Source organism: Euprymna scolopes, chromosome 10 (genome assembly GCF_053919585.1).
Source record: "Euprymna scolopes isolate OS-2025 chromosome 10, ASM5391958v1, whole genome shotgun sequence".
In the NCBI taxonomy this organism is placed as follows: Eukaryota; Metazoa; Mollusca; class Cephalopoda; order Sepiida; family Sepiolidae; genus Euprymna; species Euprymna scolopes.
The window spans coordinates 117,635,224-117,651,697 of record NC_136491.1 but is presented as its reverse complement, the minus strand read 5'-3'; the positions used below and the strand labels follow the sequence as shown (position 1 = coordinate 117,651,697).

Genomic DNA, 16,474 nt, shown 5'->3' with positions numbered 1-16,474 from the left:
TAAGTTTGAAGCAGTTCGAAATGACTAAAACTGCCACTTAACCATATATTCAAACACGGTAGTGTTTTAATGATATATTTTTTTCATAAGTTTTAGTTTCGGTTTCGATTCAAGCTGATGTATCCAAGCCATATGTATGTACTTTTATTTTTGGAATCGCAACTTTACAATATATAAAAATCGATGGAACATTAGAATAATATATACGGAATCTGCAAAAATTACATTATCGTTATTAAGCGTACTTTACGACCGGGCTACGCCGGGCGTCCTTGCTAGCTTAGATAAATGCTTGTGCAGTTTTAACAAAAGAGCTACAATAGTATCAGAGCGTCTCCATTTATGTCCCTCTAATTCTTCTTCTTCTTATTATTATTATTCACTGACTAGGCGTTTTCACACAGGTTACCATTAAAGATCTCTCTTTGAGAGCAGCATGTAGTGTTTCTTGGAGTCTGAGTGACAACATGTCTCACTAGGTATCCAGTACTCACCAGCTCTTTTGATAACTTTTGTAAATTAATTTGCGTTAACGCAATAGCCTGTTACCATTGATTTATCAATTATTATTATTATTATTATTATTATTATTATTATTATTATTATTATTATTATTATTATTGGCGGCTCACATGGAGCTTTCACACAAGCCAACAAACGATCTGATTGGAAACCTGTGGTGTTCTCTGGAAACTGAGTGACAACAAGTCTCCCCCAGACGTCCAGCTCTCTCCACCTCCTCATCGCAACAGCCGCTTACTATTGATTTCTCGCTGGTAGTGGCCATTGGTTTATATTGGAATTTGAGTGACACTCAGGCTTCCCAAGGTTCTAGTTTTCTTTGCGCTTGCCAGCCTAGGTCTGGTTGGCGCCCATTCCTCGGTCTTTCAGTCCTTATTGACCCTTCTCGGCCCTTTGGTATCATTTTTTTATTGGGGGAACGGTAATGAAACAATGGGGGATGCATGATGGGAGTGTTATTCGTTATATTGTCTTGTATTATTCTCCGCATTCAAGGATTTTCCTTAATATTTCAGTCGTTTTCATTATCGTTAGTTGTACTTTTGCAGTTATTCCTCTGATTCCAATTTCTGACATTCTTTTTTCGAAGTTTATAGGAATTGTTCCTAGTTCTCCTACTATTATCGGTACTATTTTGATTTTCTTCATCATCCAAATCCCTTTTAACAATCTGGCTAGCTCTGTGTATTTTCTTCGTTTCTCCTTTTCTTTCATACTCACCCTGTGGTCAGCTGGGACTGCAAAGTCTACGACTTGACAGGATTTTTCTTTCTTGTTAATTATTACGACATCTGGTCGTCTTGCTTGGATGGGTTTGTCCGTCTGTATGTCCATGTCCCATAGGATTTTGTGGTTCTCGTTTTCGAGTGTTGTTGCGGGTTTATGCTTGTACCATTTGTCTGCACGTTCAAAATGCAGTCGTTTACACAATTCCCAGTGTACCACCCTCCCCACTTGGGCATGCCTGTTTTTGTATTCCTTTTGGGCAAGTTTGCTGCATTCATTTACTATATGGTTTATCGTTTCAACTCTTTGTCCACAGAGTCTGCATTTGCTGTTTTCTTGTGTTTTATCGATCCTTGCTTTGATATGGTTGGTTCTTATCGAGTTATCTTGTGCTGCAGTTATTAGAGATTCAGTTTCTCGGTTTATATGTCTTTTTCGCATCCATATCCAAGTGTTTTCGTTATTCTCATCTTTTGTCATTCTTATGAATCTTCCGTGGAGTTGTTTCTCTTTCCATTTCTCTTTTCTCGTTTTGTCGCTTGTCTCTCTGTTTTTCTTTTCAGTGTCTCTCGCTGCCATAATTATCCTTTCAGTGTTTTGCATTATGTATTTTTCTAGTCTTTTTTCGTGTCCTTCACACAGTCTTCTATACAGATCAGTCCTCTCCTGTCGTCTTTCCTTTTCACGTAGTCTGTCAATATCATCCTTTGGGTGTAGTGCATTATGCATGGTCATGAGTTTCCTGGTTTTCTGGTCGAGTTATCTCAGTTCTTCTTTTGTCCACCCTATAAACGGTCCAGGGTATCTTACTAGTGATACTGCCCATGTATTAATACCTTTTATTAGGTTTATGCTATATAATTTCGTTTCCAGGAGTTTTCTTGTTCTCCTGAGGTATTCCTTTCCAATTTTCTCTTTCATTTCTGTTGCTCTGATGGTGTCCGCTTCCAGAATTCCCAAGTATTTATCGTCGTCTTGTTTCCCTAGTGCCCTAATTTCTGTTTGGTTGGGTAGTTCCATGCCTTCTTTCGTTTCCAGTTTTCCCTTTCTTATATCTAGCTGTGCACACTTTTCCATTCCAAATTCCATTTGGATATCCTGGCTGAACATCCGGGTAGTGTTAATTAGTATCTCTAACTCCTTTTCGGTCTTTGAAAAAAGTTTCAGATCGTCCATGTACATCAGGTGGTTCATTTTTTCCTGTGTATTGGAGAACTTGTATCCGGCTTGGCACTTTCTCAGAATACTGTTCAAGGGCATCATGGCTATGATGAACAGTAGTGGTGATAGTGAGTCTCCTTGGAAGATACCTCTTTGTATGTTAATTTCTGTTAATTCCAGTCTCTATGTTTTCATTGCATTTTCTATTACGTTAGTGATCCTGCTTGGAATTTTATACATTTTTAGGCATTCTATTATCCATGCTTGGTGGATCCTGTCGTATGCTTTTTTGTAATCGATCAATGCCATGGCTAAATTCTTTCGCCTCCTTTTTACCTCCTTTATGATCTTTTGATCTATATATAACAGGTCTTGTGTTCCTCTTTTTCCTTTTTGGCATCCTTTCTGCTCCTCAGGGCTGAGTCCACGGTTATTCAGGGAGTGGTAGATTTGTTCCCTCAGTTGTTCTGTCAGTATCTTCCACATAGTTGGTAAGCACGTGATTGCCCTATAGTTGCTAGGGACGATTCCTTTCTCTGTGTCCTTCTGTAGCAGTGTGGTTCTACCTTTTGTCATCCAGTCTGGTACGTTTGCTTCCTGTATAAACTTCTCAGGTTTTGGACTAGCCTTTCGTGTAAGGTTGTGAATTTTTTGAACCAATATGCATGTATCCCGTCATGCCCTGGTGCTCTCCAGTTTGCCATTTTTCCTATGGTTTTCTTTAGGGTTTCCTTGCTGATTTCATTCACTGTTCCTTCTATTTGTTGTAACTCTTCTTTCATGTCTTTCAGCCACTCGGCATTTCTATTGTGATCTCGTCGCTATTCCCATATGTTACTCCAGTAGAGTTTTGTTTCTGTCGGATTTGGTTGTTCTTTTTTTTGTCTTTCCTCCGTTCACATTTTCGTAGAATTGGCTTTCATTAGTTTCAAATGTTCTGTTTTGTTTGCATTGTTCAGATTTATATCTATATCGTCTCAGTCTCGGTTCTTTTGCTTTTATTTTTTGGTCCAGTTCTTCATGTTTCTTGTTTAGCCTCTCCCTGTCAGTTACATTTCTAATATTCTCCACATTGCTTTCTTCCTGTTGGCCATTTTGGTTTCTTTTTTATGTTTGTGTATTTGGGTTTCTAGTCTTATTTCCCATCCAGGTTTTGTTGGTCCGCTTGTCTCCGGTTGTTTTTCTGATTTGAGTTTCATACTTACCATTTTGGCGCCTGTGTAAATCAGGTTGTTTAAGTTTGTGATGTATTTGTTGGGATATGTGGGAGGAATTTGTTAACATTCTCTGTTTCTGTTTTTAATTCCTTCTGCTCTTGGTTGTTTAACGATGGGAGCTTTGTTTTTTCTTCGTTCATCAGCTGTATTATTTTGTTTATTTTATTTGCTTCATTCTCTGTTAGTTCTGTTTCATTGTTATCGGTTTCCACATTTGTAGACTTCGTTCTTTGTTGGTCCTCGGCCTTTGGTGGTTTTACTTGTGAGGCTTCAACTTGTGGGGTTGCTCCACGTGCGGTTCTGTTGGGGGATGCTTCTTTTTCAGTTTCATCATTTATTTTTCGCTGGATTTCTGTTAGTTCTAGTTTAGAGAGCCAGCCTTTCTTGAGTAGCAGTCTTGCTTGGTCCGCGATTCTTTGTTCTGTCGTATGGTAGTCACTGGAGAGGTCCCATAATTCTTTCATTCGTTTCCGATAACCTCTATATGTATATTTAGGATGGCTTCTATAGTAGCATTCCATTACGAGTCTATTATCTTTTGTTGTCCATTTCTTCCGTCGGTTTTTTTCTTTTGATGGTTATCATCGCTTGGCTGTGTTGTGTCTGTTCGGTATCATTTTGTTCCCTGAAATTAGAGGTTATACTTACCTGTTCAGCGTCCATGTCATTTGAGTTTCTGGAACTAGAAAGATGGCCAACATTCGCAGGATGACGACCAGGTCTCCCATGCTGACTACCGAAAGAGCACCTGCCGATCATGACACCCAGATCTTTCGTCTGGGTCCCAAGGTTTGGATTATTTGTAATTGATATTTTTCATGATTTGGTGTTTGTGGCAGCACCGAGCCCAGAATTGTTTTGCCTGTGGTTCTGATACAGGGATAGTGTAAAGCTCCCGTGTATCCAAGAGGTATCGTGCACTATCACACATATGGGACAAAAAAAATTACAAAAAACAGTAAATAAAAATAAATTAAAAAAAATAAATTAAAAAATATAAATAAATAAATAAGTATTCTACTTAGTAAAAGTCGAGAGTTATGCTCTGAAAGAGGGCGCTTGAAGATAGGTCTATCTTACACCATACTGTTTAGCCGCTGGAAATGTTGTATGGGAAAAGAGGAGGAAGGCAGTTTTCCCCGCCGCTTTGGTAGTATTTAATTCCCTCGTTCAAAGACTGGGAATATTTCTACGTCAATATCGGTAAAAAGTCTGGTTTCTGTTATAAATTCGAACAAACATTTAACTAGATAATTCGCCTGTCGCCCGTCTGAGTATTTTTGCATTCATGTTTAGAGGATTTTCATTAAATTGGAATTGACAAACAGAATTATACGTTTATATCGAAACAAAGACTGTTTTCTGAAATGAATTCGAAGTAACGTTTACCTTTTTTTTTTAAAAAAAAAGACATAAACTCACATTTCATTGGGTTCTTTAAAAGCCTTTTCTGTCATGAGTGTAGTAATACCTATCCTCTGTGGGCTCCAGTCTTGAGTTAAATGCCAGGTCGTTGGTCAGTAGAGGGTAAGGGCTAGGAGTGGGTGGGGTGGGGGGTGGAAACAGTCCTTTCTAGTACAAACATACACATATGTATATATGTATACACACATCTACATACGCAAACGTTCTGCCTGTCGTTGCCAAAAAACAATAAAGAATTCCTCTTTATTATTATTATTATTATTATTATTATCATTATTATTATCATTATTATTATTATTAAGTTCACTAGGAGTTCTCACACAGGTCATCATCAGAGATTATTCACGGACAACAACTAGTGGTATTACTGGAGTCCAGGTGACAACAAGTCCCCCCAGATGTCCAGTAATCTCCATCTATATCGGTAACTGCTGCAAATTCAATTGCATAATCACAACATCCACTTGGCAATGACCATTGATCTTCATTGGATTTTGAGTAGCAATAAACGAACATCTACACACTCTTTTCACTTACCAAGTTGAGGTCTGGTTAATACTACCTCTCATCGATTCTTTTATCCTCATTAAACCTTCCCGACTATTTTATGTGGTATCAGTCGAGTCTGATGCCCTTTTTTGGAGGGGGTAGCACACTTTATGTGATTTCTTGCAGTTTCGATTTCCTTGATTTCATACAGTATTCCTCTGTTTTTAATTAAAAAATACAGAACGCTTTACGAATTTGCGTGTCATCTTTTGTAGAAGTGTCATGCTAATCTTCTTTGCTTCATTGCGATTTTAGAATATGCTCAGTCAAGGCGAGTACATTATTATTATTATCATCATCATCATCATCATCATCATCATCATCATCATCATCATCCACTATGAGTTTTCACACAGGCCATAATAAAAAAAAATCCTGTGGTGTTCTCTGAAAGTCTTCCTAGATTTTCGAGTTCTCGCCGCCTCTTTGCATTCTCGTAACAACCGTTTACTATTAATTTCTCGTTGTCAGTGACCATTGGTATTTACTTGAATTTGGGTGGCAGTGTAGATCTGGTTAGTGTTCTCCTGGGTCTTCCTATCCTGTTTAACCCTCCACGGCTATTTAGTGTTGTGCCAGTTGAGGCCGACATATTTTTTGGGAGTGGGTAGGCATATAGCTTCAATAATAATATTAATAATAATTATTAGTAGTAGTTGCAGTAGTAGTAGTAGTAGTAGTAGTAGTTCATAGCAGCTCCTTGATTGGTACGGTAACCAGATATGTCAATTTCTATCAAGTTTATACTGTTTAATACTTAATACTTGTTTTAATTTAATGCGTTACTTGGTATTAAGAGTCTAAGTAACTACGATGGACGTATGTACACATTGTTTTTAATGGCGCAAAACTTTTTAAAAATGATGAAAGGAGTTATCACACCGTGGAAAAGTATAACAAAACCAGTAGAATGAAGAAAAAGAAAACGAAAAAAAAAAAAAGAAATGTGAAAGTTTCAGATAACATTTAAATAAATGATCTAATTATTTAAAAAATACCATTATTTGCTGTTCTAACTTTTTTAATGTATAATAAGAAATTATATTTTTAAGCAATATTATTTCGCTTTGAACTAATACCGGCAGATATTCTTCATGCCTACTTCTTAATGTTATTAAAAACATAACTTTGTTTAACAAATGTATTTTTTATTTTATGCTAATGCCGTATTCAAAATAAAATAATCCCTTTGACTTATGCGAGATTTTAACACGCGTAATAAATATCAAATTTACTTTTTCAGTTTACAAATTCTTTTTATCAATATTATGTTTCGATTTGCGTACGCACAAACTCCCAAAATAGCATAACTTTGTAATCGTACATAGCTTATTTATATGACATAAAATATGCACTTTAAAATCGATTTAATAAAAGAAAAAAAATATATCGTATCTATTAATGCGGATAATGTGCTCTTTTATCATTCTAATTATAAGTACAGAACCATCATCCAAGCAAGCGTCCACCATCACAGCACGATAGGAGAAAATAGCGTTACTAATGATCAATTACAACGTTTTTTTCTACAACTTCAGGTGACAGAATATAACAATAATAATCTCGTTTAGGCATAAGTCATATATATATATATATATATATATATATATATATATATATATATATATATATATATATATAAATGTAATTTTTGGTTCATTCAAAGTTTATACAACTATATTTCTACATAAACAATTTATTTGAAATTTTTAGACACCCATCTTTAGAGTCGAGGGATGTTTTTATGTTATTAAAATAAATTGACATCGCCAATTATTAAAATATTAAATAAAATAAATATATTTTCGTAATCCGTTAGTGTGAACCTGTTTTGTTGATAGAACTGAACTTCCGGTTCGATTCATTTCACACCCACAAATGGACGAAACTAACTAGAAGATTTCATTTTCTGTTTACTCGATAAGTAAAAAAACATAATTCATTTGTTTATCTTCCAAATGTTTTAATTTAAACATTTTTTCTTTATTATATCAGGCAAAAAAAAAGTTTGTCGCTTGCTTTTTGAGTCGAAGTCGTTTTTTTGTTTTTGTTTTTTTTTATTTTTCGACATAAGAAAATATGAACTTTTTATTATTATTAACACTATTGTTTGGTAAAAGTACAGTTTTTTTTCGAATAAATTTTACGGATTGGTAACTTGCTTAAATAATATTTGGTGCTAATGCAGAGAGTGGTCCGCGCTATTTTTGAAATCGTAGTTCCAGGTTTAATTAAAGTTTTATTATATGTTTTTTTTAAAATTCAATTTTAAGGTTAAAATACAGATTAGGTACAAAACACCCTCCCCATGTTAAGAATGGCTTTTTAAATAATAACGTTATTATTTCAGCACGTATCACTCTCTGCATGAGCACCGTACTTCACCTAACAATTTAATAAACAAAACATGGTAATTATGCAGAGAGAGTACCGTGCTAAAATAATAACGTTATTTAGAAAGCCATTCTTAACATGGGGAGGGCGTTTTGTAACTATTCTATCCTTTCACCTAACAATTTAATAAACAAAAGATGGTACTTATGCAGAGAAGGTACCGTGCTTAAATAATTCTATTAAGAAAGTCATTCTTAATATGGGAAAGGGAGGGTGTTCTGTAACTATTTTATACTTTCACCTAACAATTTAATGAAAAAAATAGTACTATCGTTATTTAGAAAGCTATTCTTAACATGAGGAGGGAGTTTTGCATCTATTCTATACTTTCACCTAACAGTTTAATAAACAAAAATAGATAGTACGTATGCACAGAAAATACCATGCTGAAATAATGTTATTTAGAAAGACATTCTTAACATGGGGATGGTATTTTGTAACTATTCTGTCCTTTCACCTAACAATTTAAAAACAAAACATGGTACTTATGCAGAGAAGCTACCCTGCTGAAATAATGACGTTATTATTTAGAAAGTCATTCTTAACATTGGAATAGGGGTGTTTTGTAACTATTCTGGACTTTCACCTAACAATTTAATAAACAAAAATTAAACTTAAGCAGACAAGGAACAGTACTGAAGCATTAACATTATTTAGAAAGCCATTCTTAACATGGGGAGGGAGGATTTTTTAAACTATTCTGTACTTTCGGTGCTAATGCAGAGAATGATCCGCGCTATTTTTTAAATCGTATTTCCACGTTTAATTAAAGTTTTATGATATGTTGTTTTATTCAATTGTAAGGTTAAAGTACAGAATAGGTACAAACCCCCTCCCCATGTTAAGAATGGCTTTTTAAATAATAACGTTATTATTTCAGCACGGATCACTCTCTGCATGAATACCGATTAATGTTTTGTTCTTTGCTTTTTTACTGTATTTTTTTGTTTTTTTTTAAAGAAAACCTTTTTAACAAAAATTGAAAGTACACGTTTTTTCTTTTCTTTTTTTGTTTTTACAACAGTTGTTTTTATATAAAAAAATATGAATGCTTTTTCTTTATTAAAGAAATTGGGTACTCGTGCACGTATTGATCCGTGCTGAAATAATAACGTTATTATTTGAAAAGCCATTCTGAACATGCGAGAAGAGGGTGTTTTGTAACTATTCTAGACTTTCACCTAACAATTTAATAAACAAAAATTAAACTTAAGCAGACAAGGAACAGTACTGAAGCATTAACATTATTTAGAAAGCCATTCTTAACATGGGGAGGGAGGGGTTTTTTCTAACTATTCTGTACTTTCGGTGCTAATGCAGAGAGTGACCCGCGCTAATTTTTAAATCGTATTTCCACGTTTAATTAAAGTTTTATGATATGTTTTTTATTCAATTGTAAGGTTAAAGTACAGATTAGGTACAAACACCCTCCCCTCCCCATGTAAAGAATGGCTTTTTAAACAATAACGTTATTATTTCAGCACGGATCACTCTCTGCATGAATTAACGTTTTGTTCTTACCGTATTTTTTGTTTTTTTTAAGACAACTTTTTTAACAAAAATTGAAAGTGCACGTTTTTTCTTTTCTTTTTTTTACAGAAGTTGTTTTTATATAAGAAATTGGGTACTCATACACTTATTGATCCGTGCTGAAATAATAACGTTATTATTTAAAAAAAACATTCTTAACATGGGAAGAAGAAGGTGTTTTGTACCTATTCTGTACTTTAACCTTACAATTGAATAAAAAAACGGTAAAACCTCCACAATTTTCTTTTAAATGACGACTTTTGTAGGTTTTCGACTGTGCTGAATACGGAAATCGCATTGAAATTTTGCAGAAATGAGTAGTTATCGAGATATTAAAAATTTGTATAATGCATTGTAATCTCTGGCAGCCATCTTTTTTACACGCTTGCACGCGTCATAAACAAATCTACGCGCGTAACAAAGATGGCCGCCAAAGAATAAAATGCATAAAACAACTATTTATATCTCGATAACTACTTATTTCTGCAAAATTTCAATGCGATTTCTGCATTTAGCATAGTCGGAAACCTTGAGAAGTCGTCATTTAAAAGAAAAGTGTGGAGGTGGATCTATTCTAAAAAAAATACCAAAAAAAACATAAAACTTTAATTAAACTTGGAAATACGATTTAAAAAAAAATAGCGCGGATCAGTAAGTGCATTAGCACTCATTAAGCGACTAACGTGACCTTATTGCCAAATAAGGTCCGGCTACAATGTTGAACGCGCCGTTCACATTGTTTTTTTTTTTCAAGTTAAATTCAACTTTCACAATATCTTTTTATTTTTTTTATAATTTCACAATATCTTTTTTTAATAATAAATTGTTAGTGAAAAAAGCACAGAATAGTTACAAAACACCATCCTCTCTCTATGGTAAGAATGGCTGAAAAAAATATTAGGTACTCATGTAGAGAGTGATCCGTGCTGAAATAATAAAGTTATTATTTAAAAAGCCATTCTTAATATGGGGAGGGGAGGGTGTTTTGTATCTATTCTGTACTTTAACCTTACAATTGAATGAAAAAACATATCATAAAACTTTAATTAAACTTGGAAATACGATTTAAAAAATAGCGTGGATCAATAAGTTCATTAGCACCAGAAATTGTTAGGTGAAATACAGAAAGGTTTCTACCAAGGGGAGAGGATGGATTTTTGTCACTATTCTGTGCTTTCAACTAACAATTTATTAAAAAACAAAAGGTAAATTTTCACATTAGGTCCACCTCCACAATTTTTAACATGGGTAGGTTGGGGGTGTTTATTCTGAAAGCCGTTCTTAATAAGGGGAGAATGGTGGTATTTATTCCAAAAGCCGTTTTTAAAAGACGAAAGACAGGTAAAAGGTTAAAACATGTGGTTAGGCATGGGTGTTGTTTATTCCGAAAGCCGTTCTTAATATGGGGAGGTTGGGAGTGTTTATTCATGGCCGTCAGTGAATTATAGTGCATAGTACAGGTCTTTATATCTCGAAAACTAATTGCCTCTGCAAATTTTAAATGAGATTTTCTTATTCAGCGTAGTCGAAAATTGTGGAGGTGAACCTAATGTAAAAAAAATACCCTCCCCAAAAAAGATATTGTGAAATTTAAATTTAAGCGCGGTACTAAAAATAAAATTAGACAGAAAAATACACCTTTGGGTTTGTACGAGCACAAAGACTTGAAAAAGTTGTCAACAAAAACAAATATATAACAAGTCAATATTTTCAAAGGCAAGATAAGTTACTTTTCTTCCTAATTGGATAAGTTTTAGTTTTTTTATTGGGTTTGTACTACTGTACATATAGATTCGAAAAAGTTGTCAAAAAATAAATGTATAACAAATATTATCAAAGGCAAGATATGTTACTTTATTACCAAAATGGATAATTTTTTTTTTGTTTTTTCAATGTAAAATGTTTATTCGACTAAAAAAACACAGCGTTTACTGCTATATTTGAAAATTACAAATGGCGGCAGACTTTATTAAACACATTAGGTTTGGGAAAATTAGTTAAAACTAAAAAAACTATACATAATACTGTTAAAAACCACTGAATACATGTCTGCCTATGTCACAGTAACATATATTGAGTGCGTTCCTGACAATATTTTGTATAGTTTTTTAGTTTTAACTCATTTTCCCAAACTTAACGTGTTCAACTGCCGCCATTTGTATTTTTCAAATATACAGATAAACACTACATGTTTTCGAACCGATTAAACATATTACACTAAATAAAAACACTAAAATCTTATCCAGTTAGGTAGAAAAGTAACTTATCTTGCCTTTGATAACATTTATTTGTTATATTTATTTTTCAACAACTTTTTCGTTTCTGTGTTTAGTAATACAAACCCGTTTTATTTACTATAACGTTTAGTCGGCTCGTAAAATAGTGTTTATCAGTGTATTTGAAAAATACAAATGGTGATGGACACTGTTGATGATGTTAAGTTTGAGAAACTGATTTAAAACTAAAATAATATACAAAATACAATCAGAAACCCACCGAATATGTCAGTCTATGTCACAATAACATATAATTAGTAGGTGTCTGACACTGTTTTGTATAGATTTAACTGATTTTCCTAAACTTAACGTATTCAACAGAGTCCGCGGCGATTCATTTTTTTTTTCAAATACATAGATAAACACTGAGTTTTTGAGCCGATTAAACATTTTGCATTAAATAAAAATACTAAAAAAATTATCCAGTTAGATAGAAACGTTATTTACCTTACCTTTGCTTTCATTTATTCGTTTTTGGACAACTTTTTCGAATCTGTGTATAGTAACACCCCCTTACCCAAATATTAATTAAAAACTCACATTTTTTTAATACAATAAAAAAAGAAAACTATTTAGCGTTTCAACGTTTTAGCAATGTTCGGCTTAATCCACTGAATTTTGGTCGAGCCCAAGCCATAATTGATGGTAACTCCCGAGGATCAGGATCCAATTCTGCAAGAGTACCATTTTTTTTTCATTTTCACCTTTTTTTTTTAACTTTTTGGAGTGGATTGCTTTACTAAGAATATAAGAAACATGCATTATCTCTTTTTATTAGAATTTCCCATTACACGAAATTAAGCCACAGCAACGCGTGGCAGGGTACATATATATATATATATATATATATATATATATATATATATATATATATATATATAAGCATTTACAGACAAACACATACAATGATATGCAATCATGATAAATGAGAGCATGAAATAATATTTCATCATGCCAATATTTCTCTAATGCATCCCTATATAGGTTTCTACTTCGTTTTCGCTCACTCACCCTCTTTCTTTCTTTCTCTCCTTTCTCTCTCTCTCTGTCTGTCTCTCTCTCTCTCTCTCTCTCTCTCTCTCTCTCTCTCTCTCTATATATATATATATATATATATATACTAACAAGTTTCATAGATTTTTATTAAATATTAGAGTTTGGACGATTAATCGAAATGAGAATAGGAAATCGGAAAAATTGGAATTTTTGAGGTATCAGAATCGGTATCGAAATCGGAAAAAATTGTACCTATTTTTCGATGCACGAAACGATTCCTTTAATCATCTTTTTTCATTATTTGATTATGTCCCCCCCCCAAATCTTCCTCTTGTGGTAGTAATAATACAACAATAATATAACGTCAACCGATAAACAACATGCATAGAAATAAACCTGTTTATATTACAGAAACTTTACAACAGAATCAGTCGTATTAACAATGTTCAACAGAAGTCAGTGCTTCACCATTTGTTATGATTTTCAATAAAAATTAAAAAAATAAATTACAAATAATAGAAATTTCACTATTCAACAACGCACAGTGAAGAATTAAACATTTAAACATTTTAAGGTAAAAATTTAAAAATTTAAAGTAAAAAATATTCTTGAGTTTCCTCAATAAAAGCACTTTTATGGGCCGAAGATTGGAATTTAATTTTAATGAATAAATATTTATTAAAAAACATTCTGCACTTGTCTGGCCTTTTAACTCGTTAAATTTGGAATTTGAATCTCACAGTTCTGTTTGAAACAGTGAATTGTCTATTGTTTTGACACACAACCGCTTTTTGGACACTGAACCGGACATTTAAAACCTCGATATTTGTCAACATCTGAGGACGTGCCAGACATTACCACAAGTATGCTACGTAACAGAAAAAAAATCTTATCTGAATTTTCCCGAAGAAGTCGTTTGTATTAGTCGAACAGTCTTGCACATGTCTCGCATTTTAAACTGTTAAACTTTGAATTTTAAATTCCAATATGACAGTGCATTTTAAACAGTTCATATACATATATATATGTATATATATATATGTATATATATATATATATATATATATATATATATATATATATATATATATATATAGCTTAATGTAAAAGGAAAAGAGAAAGATCAATTTCACAAAAGGAGACTTATCCGGATAATGCCAAGCTCAACAATAATTATTGGAGCTTATACAATAGGACAACAAGAGTATGAAATGAAGACACAAAACTATATTCTTCACTGTTCACTGTTATTAACAGTAATTTTGAATTTAATTTTATCACAACTATCGGTAACATTATATGTAATGTTTAATTTTAATGTTTACTTTTAATTTTGCCTTTATTTTCATTTTATTTATTTTGTTTTATTTTTCTTAATATTCAATTTTACATACAATTGTTGTATTTGTTTTAATATTCAATTTTACATCTAATTTACTTTCAGCTTTATTATCACTACTATTATTATAATTGTCATTACTATTATCTTCCGTACTATTATAATTACCCTACTATTATTTGGTATATTTTACGACTCTCATAAGTAGTAATGGTTTCCTTACTCCCCCATTTTAACATCAATATGTATACTTAACCTTTTACATCATATTATACGCACTCATAGTCATTGCCACCCTAATCTCCGACCGCCCCCTTATGATCATACTCCCTATATTAGAACAGTAGAAACTTATAAATATATTGCCGCATATTACCTTTCAATTTTGCAACCTTACATAACCCCCCAATTAATCAAAATTACCCACTCTATATAAAATAGACACTCCACAAACCGTTTAAATAAATTACCACACAGCAAAAATACACCCCCTATTTAACCATAATGCATATACCCCTTAATCTCAACACTATGTTAAAGACCATATATATTCTTATATATCATACTATATATAATAAGCTTCTCCTTATTTATTTAGAATTAAATAAAGCTTCCCCCAACATTCTATAATTCCTCTAAATTTCTTTCATCCCTAATGAACCTTACGCTAGACGCCGCATCTCCCCCATGCTACCCAGCACCTTCTCTACTCTTCTGATGAGAAACAATAGGCTTCGAAATGCCCTGGCATAAAGAGTCCCTTCTATCCCCCAAATTTTGCATGTATTTCATTATTCAATAAATGATCCATTCTATATCTACCAATATATAGTTTTGTATCTTCATTTCATACTCTTGTTGTCCTATTATATATATATATATATATATATATATATATATATATATATATATATGTATATATATACATATATATATCTGTAGAAATATATTTTGTTATAATATATATCAATCCTTATTTAAGAAGCTCAATGTAATTACAGAGCAATGTAGAGAACAAATGACAAAAAGTTATATTCCAAAATTCATGATGTTGGCCATCTTATAATTTATTCCTTAAATTCTGTTGACTTATACAATTCTTGACAGTATCTGTTTCGTAGCGCAAAATCAATCACTTAATTAAGTACAGTACTAGTAACAGTATGAGGTACTGTTTCGCTGTTTAACAGCTCATCAGTGCGGCTAGATATATAGCAAAATTGGTAATTAGTAAAAACCTGGAGAAAGTGCTCAATATTATTGCAGAGCAAATATATATATATATGTATATATATTTTATGACAGTTTTATCTGCTTAGTTACACATGTTCCAGTAACTTCGTCAGACTTTAACAGAAATGGTCATTAAGATTGGGAAAGCGATATTAGAAGAAGCCCGAAAAAGCAGGAATTCAATTATAATTTGACAAATTTTAGGTTTTAAGGTTTAATAATTAAATAAACATTGGAAAGGGGTGGTTGAATCTTTTAAATTCCAACTCACCTCTTTCCAATATTTATTTAATTATTAAATCTTAAAATCTAAAATGTTGTCAAATTAGAATTGAATCCCCCCTTTTTCGGGCTTCTTCTAATATCGCTTTCCCAATCTTAATAACCATTTCTGTTAAAGTCTGACGAAGTTACTGGATCTTTGATACGATTCGGTAAATGAAACATATGTAACTTTGCAGATAAAACGGTAATAATAATAATAATAATAATAATAATAATAATAATATATATATGTATATATATATGCATGTATATACATACATATGTCTATTATATATATTATATATATTATATATAATATGTATATGCTATATATATTATATATAATAAATATATTATATACAATATATATATTATATATTCTGTATATATATATGTATATATATATATATATATATATATATATATATATATATATATATATGTATATATATTGTCACGAAGACTAACCTTCTATCTCTCCGACTCCAGTTCAATATCACAGCACTTATAAACATGGCTGCCATCATTCCGAATTTCGAAGATCATAGTCGAAAATACCAAGGTCCCACACGGTGATACTGACGTAAAGAGATTGAAATACCGAAGGCGCTATATATAATAACGAAACAACATTAAATAAATAATATAAATTACGAATTCAGTCGGAAAATTTTAAAATGCTTATGTTCGTAAATTCTAAATAATCTGGATGTAAAATAGTTGTAAATGTAATTAAACACAATATAAATATTAATATTGACCTTCTCCCTGTAAAAAGTGTCCACCGATTTAATACAGGGTTATTCAAAAATCAAGAGTCTTTATTCAAAAACCGAGACTTT

At 32.3% G+C, this 16,474-nt stretch overlaps 1 protein-coding gene and 1 non-coding gene across 2 annotated transcripts in view; both read right to left on the bottom strand.

Moving 5' to 3' along the window:
- LOC145286235 (neuropeptides capa receptor-like) overlaps positions 1-16,474 on the bottom strand; it is a 277,814-nt gene that overhangs the window by 108,720 nt on the left and 152,620 nt on the right. The gene's annotated exons all lie outside the window — the stretch shown is intronic.
- LOC145286785 (U6 spliceosomal RNA) lies at positions 5,772-5,877 on the bottom strand. Its single transcript, XR_013869171.1, has one exon. It is a non-coding gene; the product is annotated as a U6 spliceosomal RNA (small nuclear RNA).